The sequence below is a fragment of the Cebus imitator genome, unplaced genomic scaffold (assembly GCF_001604975.1).
Source record: "Cebus imitator isolate Cc_AM_T3 unplaced genomic scaffold, Cebus_imitator-1.0 Scaffold61, whole genome shotgun sequence".
NCBI lineage: Eukaryota > Metazoa > Chordata > Mammalia > Primates > Cebidae > Cebus > Cebus imitator.
Genome location: NW_016107376.1, coordinates 10,554,324 through 10,561,902, shown reverse-complemented (window position 1 = coordinate 10,561,902; position 7,579 = coordinate 10,554,324). Strand labels below are relative to the sequence as shown.

Sequence of the window (7,579 nt, the reverse complement as noted above, 5' to 3'; positions counted from 1 at the left end):
AAAAAAGAATAATCTAAATAATTAAAACCTCTCCTAAATTCTAAAGAAAAGTTTAAATTTTACTAATCCCCAATTTTCTGATATTATTTATAACAATCTTATTGACATCTAAAAATATTATACTCTTAAGTATTTTATTCAATATAGGACTTCTGATAACAAATTCTCTAAACAAATTCAGAAAAGCAGTATCCACTGGTGTTTTGGAATGTGTAAGATTATTATTAATCAATTAAACAAATAATTTTTGATAATATGTCTAGTATATAATCAAACAGATTACAGGATGAAACTGTATATATATCAAATAAACATCAAAATAATGTGAAGTTATCTTTTGAATCAACTTGTAGACATTCAGCAGAAAAAGTCACATGTAGAAATGTCATCTGTATAATAAACAAGCATGTCAATTCTCCCCCACCAAAATCATGCGATAGGCAGCAGAATATTGATGCTAATTGGTATATGTTTTTCTTTTAGAAGTGAAAATTCTAACCTTTCACTTGACAGATGTTTGGGTAAAATGCCATGTAACATTTTGAAAGCTTATCTGTGCTCTTTACAGTTGTGTTTCTGCTGCCACACATTCGGGAGCAAACAAAGGAAAAAGTAAACAAGAGTAAAAATATGGCTGCATTAGCTATTTACAGATAAACATATAAATCATAAGCAGGTTAATCTCAAATATGTAAAAATGTGTAACTGATTAATCAAATAAAATATCAACGTAGAAAGCATATTTCAAAATATTTGGAACATTTAAGAATAAACAGCATATAGGATTGTTAAGAGAGTTGTAATTTTAAATAGATATGAAAATTATATCACTTATGAACACAAATTTCTAATTCTCAAATGCTCATTATGTTCCTTTCTGTCATAATTTAGCTACAAATGACTACCAATGCAATAATTATAGTGACGACTGTTTTTTAGAGTTAGTGAAAATTTTTTCAAATATAATCTGGTTCCCACGAATGTGGGTAGAAGGAATATCAGATATTTTATTAAAATTTTTGAGATGAGAAAATTTAGCCTCTGTGAAGTTAGCTGACTTGCCTACTAACTAGACTAAATGAAAACCAAGGTACTCCAATAACATTTCCAACCTTATTAATGAACTGTCCACCCCCTCCCCACCTCAACAGTTATTAGAAACATTTAGGCACAATTAAGACTGCCAATAATTCTGTGTGTTTTATTATGTATTATTATTATGAATGTATTGTTAAATGAACTTACTAATGTTTCTATTGAAAACGTTGGCCGTGTGGCTCAGGCTGTAATCCCAGAAATTTGGGAGGCCAAGGCAGCCAGATCACAAGATCAGGAGATCTAGATGATCCTGGCTAATACGGTGAAACCTCGTCTCTACTAAAAATACAAAAAAATTAGCCAGCCATGGTGGTGTGCACCTGTAGTCCCAGCTACTCGGGAGGCTGAGGCAGGAGAATCACTTGAACCCAGGAGGCAGAGGTTGTGGTGAGCCAAGATCGCGCCATTGCACTCCAGCCTGGGCAACGAGGGCCAAACGTCATCTCAAAAAAAAAAAAAAAAAAAAAAAAAAAAAAAAAAAAAAAAAAAAAAAAAAAAAAAAAAAAGAAAGAAAGAAAGAAAAGAAAAAAGAAAATGTTTACTAAGTCCACATAAATCAATGAGTCGTAGACATCTTTTAAAAAATTTATTATTATTATTATTTTTAACAGAGATGAGGTCTTGCTGTGTTGCCCAGGCTGATCTGGATCTCTTGAGCTTAGGTGATCCTCCCAAAGCATTGAGATTACAGGCATGAGTCACTGCTCCTGGCCTTGTGTCATAGTGTCATAGATATCTTAAGCACATCAAGATAAAAGATAAATATATTTGATTGAAAAGAAACACAGAGAACTGTGTTACAGTAAATTAATTCATACTTTCATAAACAATAGTTTATCAGTGTAGCACTAATGTAATTGATCCACTAAAAAAACTCATCAGATATTGGACCTTATATACACAGTAATATTAAAATATAACAATTTAGTATTCCTAATCTATGGAGTTAAGTAACAGAAATAAAAGCAGAAAGTAGTAATAAGTATTTTTTTCCTTTGTAATGTTAAGTTACAGCATAGCATATCAATAGGTTCTTATTTCATTTACCTATAAACTTATTTCTCCTTTCATTAGCTGGTGTCTCGGCAACGCATTAAAATAAAAAGATTGTTAGTCATGCACCTATACCTAGATTGCTGTTATTCTACATAGGGGATAAATCATTTACTACAACTGTTATAATGGAAATCAAGAGAAAGTAGTATAATCAGTTGTTTGCTGTGGAACTCTCGGGTTTTGGAAAACAGATTTCTGTGAAAGAAAAGATTTGCCTGGTGACAAGAACAAAAGCAAACATGGAAATTGATATTGCTTATATGAGAGGCAGTGAAGTATAAGATACTAAATGTATTGGTGAGGGAAAATTGTACTACCTATTTTTATATTTTCTTTAATGTAAATTAATATGCGTTCATAAAAAAAATTTATAAAATACAAGATGTTAAGAAGTCACCCACCATTCTACCACTCGGACATTAATACTTACAGTACGTCTTTATAAATGCTTCATGTTTTCCTCACCACTTATATTTCAACATACAAATGTGTACACACATGTTTTAAGAATGTTTTAATATTATATACTGTACTCTGTTCCTATTTTGTTTTAGTATAAATTTTAACTGTTTCCATTTTATTAATTTTTATATTAACATTTTGGTAGAATGCTGTCATACAAGTTGCATAATTTATTTATTCAATTATTTTGTGGTTAGTCAGAATGCTACATTATATGGGAAAAAAGTACTTTGCAGTTTTAACTAAGGTTGCAGGCTGATTCAGGGAAATTGTCCTGAGTTATCTGACTGGACCCAACCTAATAACATAAGCCCTTAAAAGCAGAGAATTTTCTTCTGCTGGAGGCCAAAGAAATAACACAGGAGGAGAAGTCAGACAGATTTAAAGCTTGAGAAGGATCAGGCTTTGCTGGTTTGAATATGGAAGGGCAACATGGTAAAGAATGCAGACTGCTGAGCGAGTCTCTTATCTAAGAACCTGCAAGGAAATGTGGACCTCCCTCCCACAGTGACACACCGAATTTATACAAATTTGGACCTTGGATGAAGCACCTTCCTTGTCTGCCTCATTCACTATTAAAATTCCATGCCCTAAAATTTACGTCTCATTTGTCAAGTCAATAAATAAATTATATTCTTTTTTTTTTGAGATTGTTCTTTGATATCACTTGCTGAAGATTTTTTTTCTTTTCCTTGAGGAAAAGAAAATTCCACTTTTCTTATTGATTTGTGGGAGCTCAAATTTCTATACAGGTATTACATACTTAGTATTTGTTAGGATGAGAAATTCAGAAGACAAATCTGTCTTATAGAAGAAGAAAAGGACATGAAAGTGACTTAATGAGAATTAAAATAAATGAAAATTTAAGGAAAATTAAAAGAAAAGTATTTTGTTGCATAAAATGCAATTTATATGCAAAATTGGGTGGTCTCCCAAAGCAGTTCTGGAAAGCATAAATTGTGGTTGCCCCTTAACGGAAATTTTTTTCATTATCCTTGAATTTCAGTTGTCGGGGGAATATGTCTATGTTGGTTTTTACATTTTGCTGGTAGCCGATGAGCTGGTCTAATTTATGAACCTAGGCCTTTTCAATCTTTTTTCCTCATGTTTATGGTTACAGATTTTCCCCACTTTTCCCATTTTATTTTGTTTTCTTCTTTTAAACTTTCTGTTATTTGTTACTATATTCTGGTAATGGATAGCCTATACTTGTCATTATATTTATTTTCCTCTGATTTTAGTTATCTCTTCATCCATCCCATTGTTCTAAGTTGTAGAAAAATATCTGAACTCTCCCATGCATTTCTCTAAGTTTTCTGCAATATTCTTTCTTCTACTGACTGCACTTACTGTAGTTTTGCATTTCACAGTCATGCTATTTTGAATTTCATCACTTTTTCTTCATGGTCACCTATTCAAGTTTCATAGATTCACTTTTTCCAAAAATCTTTCGAGACCATTGTTATATCGAGCGAATTAGAAGGAAAGTGCCACACTCTGAGTTCCAAATTAAGAGTCCTTATTTGCCAGCGACTGAGAGATGGCTAAGGCTCAAAACTCTCTCGGCCCCAAGGAAGGGGCTTGATTCCTTTTTATACCTTGATTTAGGTAGGGGAGGGGGAGCCTAGCTGAAGCGGAATTTTATAGAGGCAGAATGAGCAGGTTAGCGGGATGTGGTTGCAGGCCAGGGTATTTTCCAAACAATCACCAAGGGAGTTCCAAGGAGCAGGTGTGCTTGCCAAGCAGGATGTAGTTACAACGGTTATATGGTAGGATAAGCACAGGGTCAGCGTGACATAAGAACAACGTCAGTGTGGCCCAGTTATGCACCCGAGGGAGACATGGCAGGGAGGGAAAGGCAAAAATGGAGTTTACAACTAAGACGGAGTCAGTTAAGCCGGCACAAGCTAGGTTATTACACCATGATGTAGAATTTTTACAAAGACTTTCTTCTGTTTCTGCATTAATCCCACTTTGTAAGAGAAGGTATACTTTGATTCCTCAATGCGGTCCTGAAACTCTAGCTTATAGTACTATTTTTCATGATGATACACTTAACCTTGCTTATCTTCACAGAGGGAAATCCTTGAGGGTTAGGATAGGTTCCCTGAGAGCCTGCAGATTTTTATCAAATCCAGACAAAAGTGAGGGCTGAAACTTCTGATTCAATTTTTATAGCTACTGATAAAATAAAATTTGCAACCACTACATTCCACAACCTACTCTTTGTGCATCTACTCTTCATGGACATATTTACATTATTTCAGGATCTCTTCCTCTTACTCCCACGGAAGTGACTCTGGGGAGCTAAGACTTGTGAAATGTCCTTCAATCTAGTTCCATCTCACCTGTATCTATAAAGCACTCTTAGTTAATCAGATATGTCACTGTTGCTCTTTCTAGAATCATGCACAATTTTCTTTGTATTTTTTTCCTCATATTTTTAACAACAGTTTAGCAAGATTTGAGGCAAAGGAGGAATACATGACAACTGCACATGTCACTAATTCAATTTAAAACTAGGACAAATCTTTAAACTGTGTTTAATCTTAGGTAGTTCTGAGGTGTTAAGTTTCTTCTAATCTGGAGTCCAGGGATCATAAGCAATTTCGTAGCTTGCTTCTTCATGAATACCTTTTTAAAAGCATGTCATATTTTAAATGTAATGCTTTTATATACAAACATATTGGAAATGTATTTAGAATTCAAATGCATTCAGCAGATTCTTGGAAGGGTGCATGACTTAAGAAGCTAGTTACCACTTTTAGAATATTGTTAATTTATATTTGTTGAAATGGCTGAGCCATAAAATAAACTTTTAAATCTTCACCATTTTTATGCCCTTCTCTGACTGCTCTTGCCTGTTCACATCAGTAGTGCCCTTTACCTCTAACTAAACGGAATTATACCATCCATCTTTCACCAGTCAGCGTGAGAAAGATCTCTACATCTCAATGGATTTGCTGCTGCTAAGCCTGAATAGTAAAGTAAAAAGGTTGCACCCTGGACCATCTTTTCATTCTTTCCTGGTTGTGAGATGCACTTGAACCACAATAGTTATAAGCTTCCCATTGTAAATGAAGTTTCTGGTCATAAGTACAGGAAGCTATTTGTATAAATAGATTTTTCAATTATTAAAATATGAGCATATTGTGTAATGCATTACACAAACTCATTTCACCTTTCTTAAAATTTTAATATTAGCAGACCAAAGCTAATTTCTGATAATTTTTCCAAACAGAGCTTCTTCAATGTTTGCAAACAGTGAGTATGCTAGTCAACTTTATACAATTCCTACAAGCATTTATGAAATGAATTTATAGATCACCAACAAAATTATTGGAAAGAGGTTTTGTGGCATTCAGCATATTCTTGAATGGATCTTTGTAACAAAGGAGTTTAAGTAGCAGTATTCCTTATTGATATACTTTCAAAATATTGTTAATTTATATTTGTGTAAATGGCTGAGCAGTACAATAAATTTTAAATTCATCTATTTTTGTGCCTTTCTTTGGGTCTTATTCCCCGAGCATATTATTCAAAGAGGGGAAAATGGATCACCCTGACTCATATAATTATTATAACCAATATGTTTCTGAATTTAATCTATATTTTTCTGAGAAAACTTGGCCAATATTTAAATAAGCACTCCAGAATCTAAATTCCTTTTTTCTAATACTACACTTATGGTTGTCACATATCAAATGTATATTACAATAAGCATTCTAATAAGGAATTAAGATGTCTCACTTATTTACTACCAAAGTTCTACTTAGGTCTTTCAACATTTAATTAAAATATTATAAATCATTCTATTTCTGTTTCAGTATTGGCAATTTGTATGTGACCATGGCCTCTTCCCTACACATTCTTCTTATCTTTACTCTTACCTCTGGAAACAAGTGACAGTGACTCAGAAAGCTATAGATACTCTTTAAATATCTGAGTATAGAGATAGATTAGATTTCTGTAGGTCCCAAAATCAATTCAGCCTTGTTAATGTTAAAGATGTTTCATTCCAGTGGTTCCTTCTATTTAATATGTAACATAATTTCAAAAATATCACTCAAGTAAGAACAGAAATTATTTCACTGGGTGTGTACTTGTTTATGAATATTTTTGGGGAAAAAAAACTAAACAAAGGTGCTTTACCTAAAACAAGATTTGTGCTATTTTGAGGGTGACAGACAATTGCTGTTTAACAGCACTTGGTTTTCAATTGAAATGCTTCGAGTTTTAAAAGATAAGAGAAAATAATATGCTTAGCTCACTGAAAAGAGGAATTTACATAAGCAGAACGTAATTATCCAAGCAAGACCTAGTCGCTGAAACTTGGGAGGGTTAATGATTATGATGATAATTAAAATGCAGGGATTTGTAGAGTACTTATTTGCTTTCTGAAGAGCTCAGCGTACTTTTATATTTTTCTCATTGATCTCTGTGCGAGAGCTATACAACAGGCTGTTTAAATACCTCAGACTTATGGAAAGAAACATATGGCTTGTTATATCCATAAGTTATTATAAGCTTTTGGCTTTTGCCTCACCTGAAAGGCAGGACCTCCTGTGACACAGCTTTTTGAAACATCATTTTAGGTCATTGTTACTAAACTGACTCTGAGGAAAGAGTGCCACCTACTGAATCAAATTTCCCGGGTTCCCTCCAAGGGCTGATCTCCAGTTTTAGAAATGCCCTAACATGCTTAACTATAAGAAATAAGGGGATTGCTGCACCATGCATGAAATCATGATCTTTATTTCCAGATTTAGCCACTTTATTTTAACAATCCAGTGGTCACATCTATAAATTAACTATTTAATTCATAAGCTTTTCATTTGTTTTTAAAAAGTACTGTACAAAGATTAAACAAATCTAATTTTCCTAAGAAGTAAATTTCCCTAATGCCTGAATGTCTCTCTCTATTGTCAATGTAACCACAAGGAGGAGCTAGCATGTAACTTCT

The 7,579-nt window shown here is 33.3% G+C and overlaps 1 long non-coding RNA gene across 1 annotated transcript in view; it reads right to left on the bottom strand.

Moving 5' to 3' along the window:
• LOC108305306 overlaps nt 1–1,294 on the bottom strand; it is a 9,283-nt gene extending 7,989 nt beyond the window's left edge. The window contains exon 1 of the long non-coding RNA XR_001825651.2: nt 500–1,294. This is a non-coding gene — a long non-coding RNA (uncharacterized LOC108305306). The remainder of the gene's footprint in view (nt 1–499) is intronic.
• Nucleotides 1,295–7,579: the final 6,285 nt, after the last annotated feature.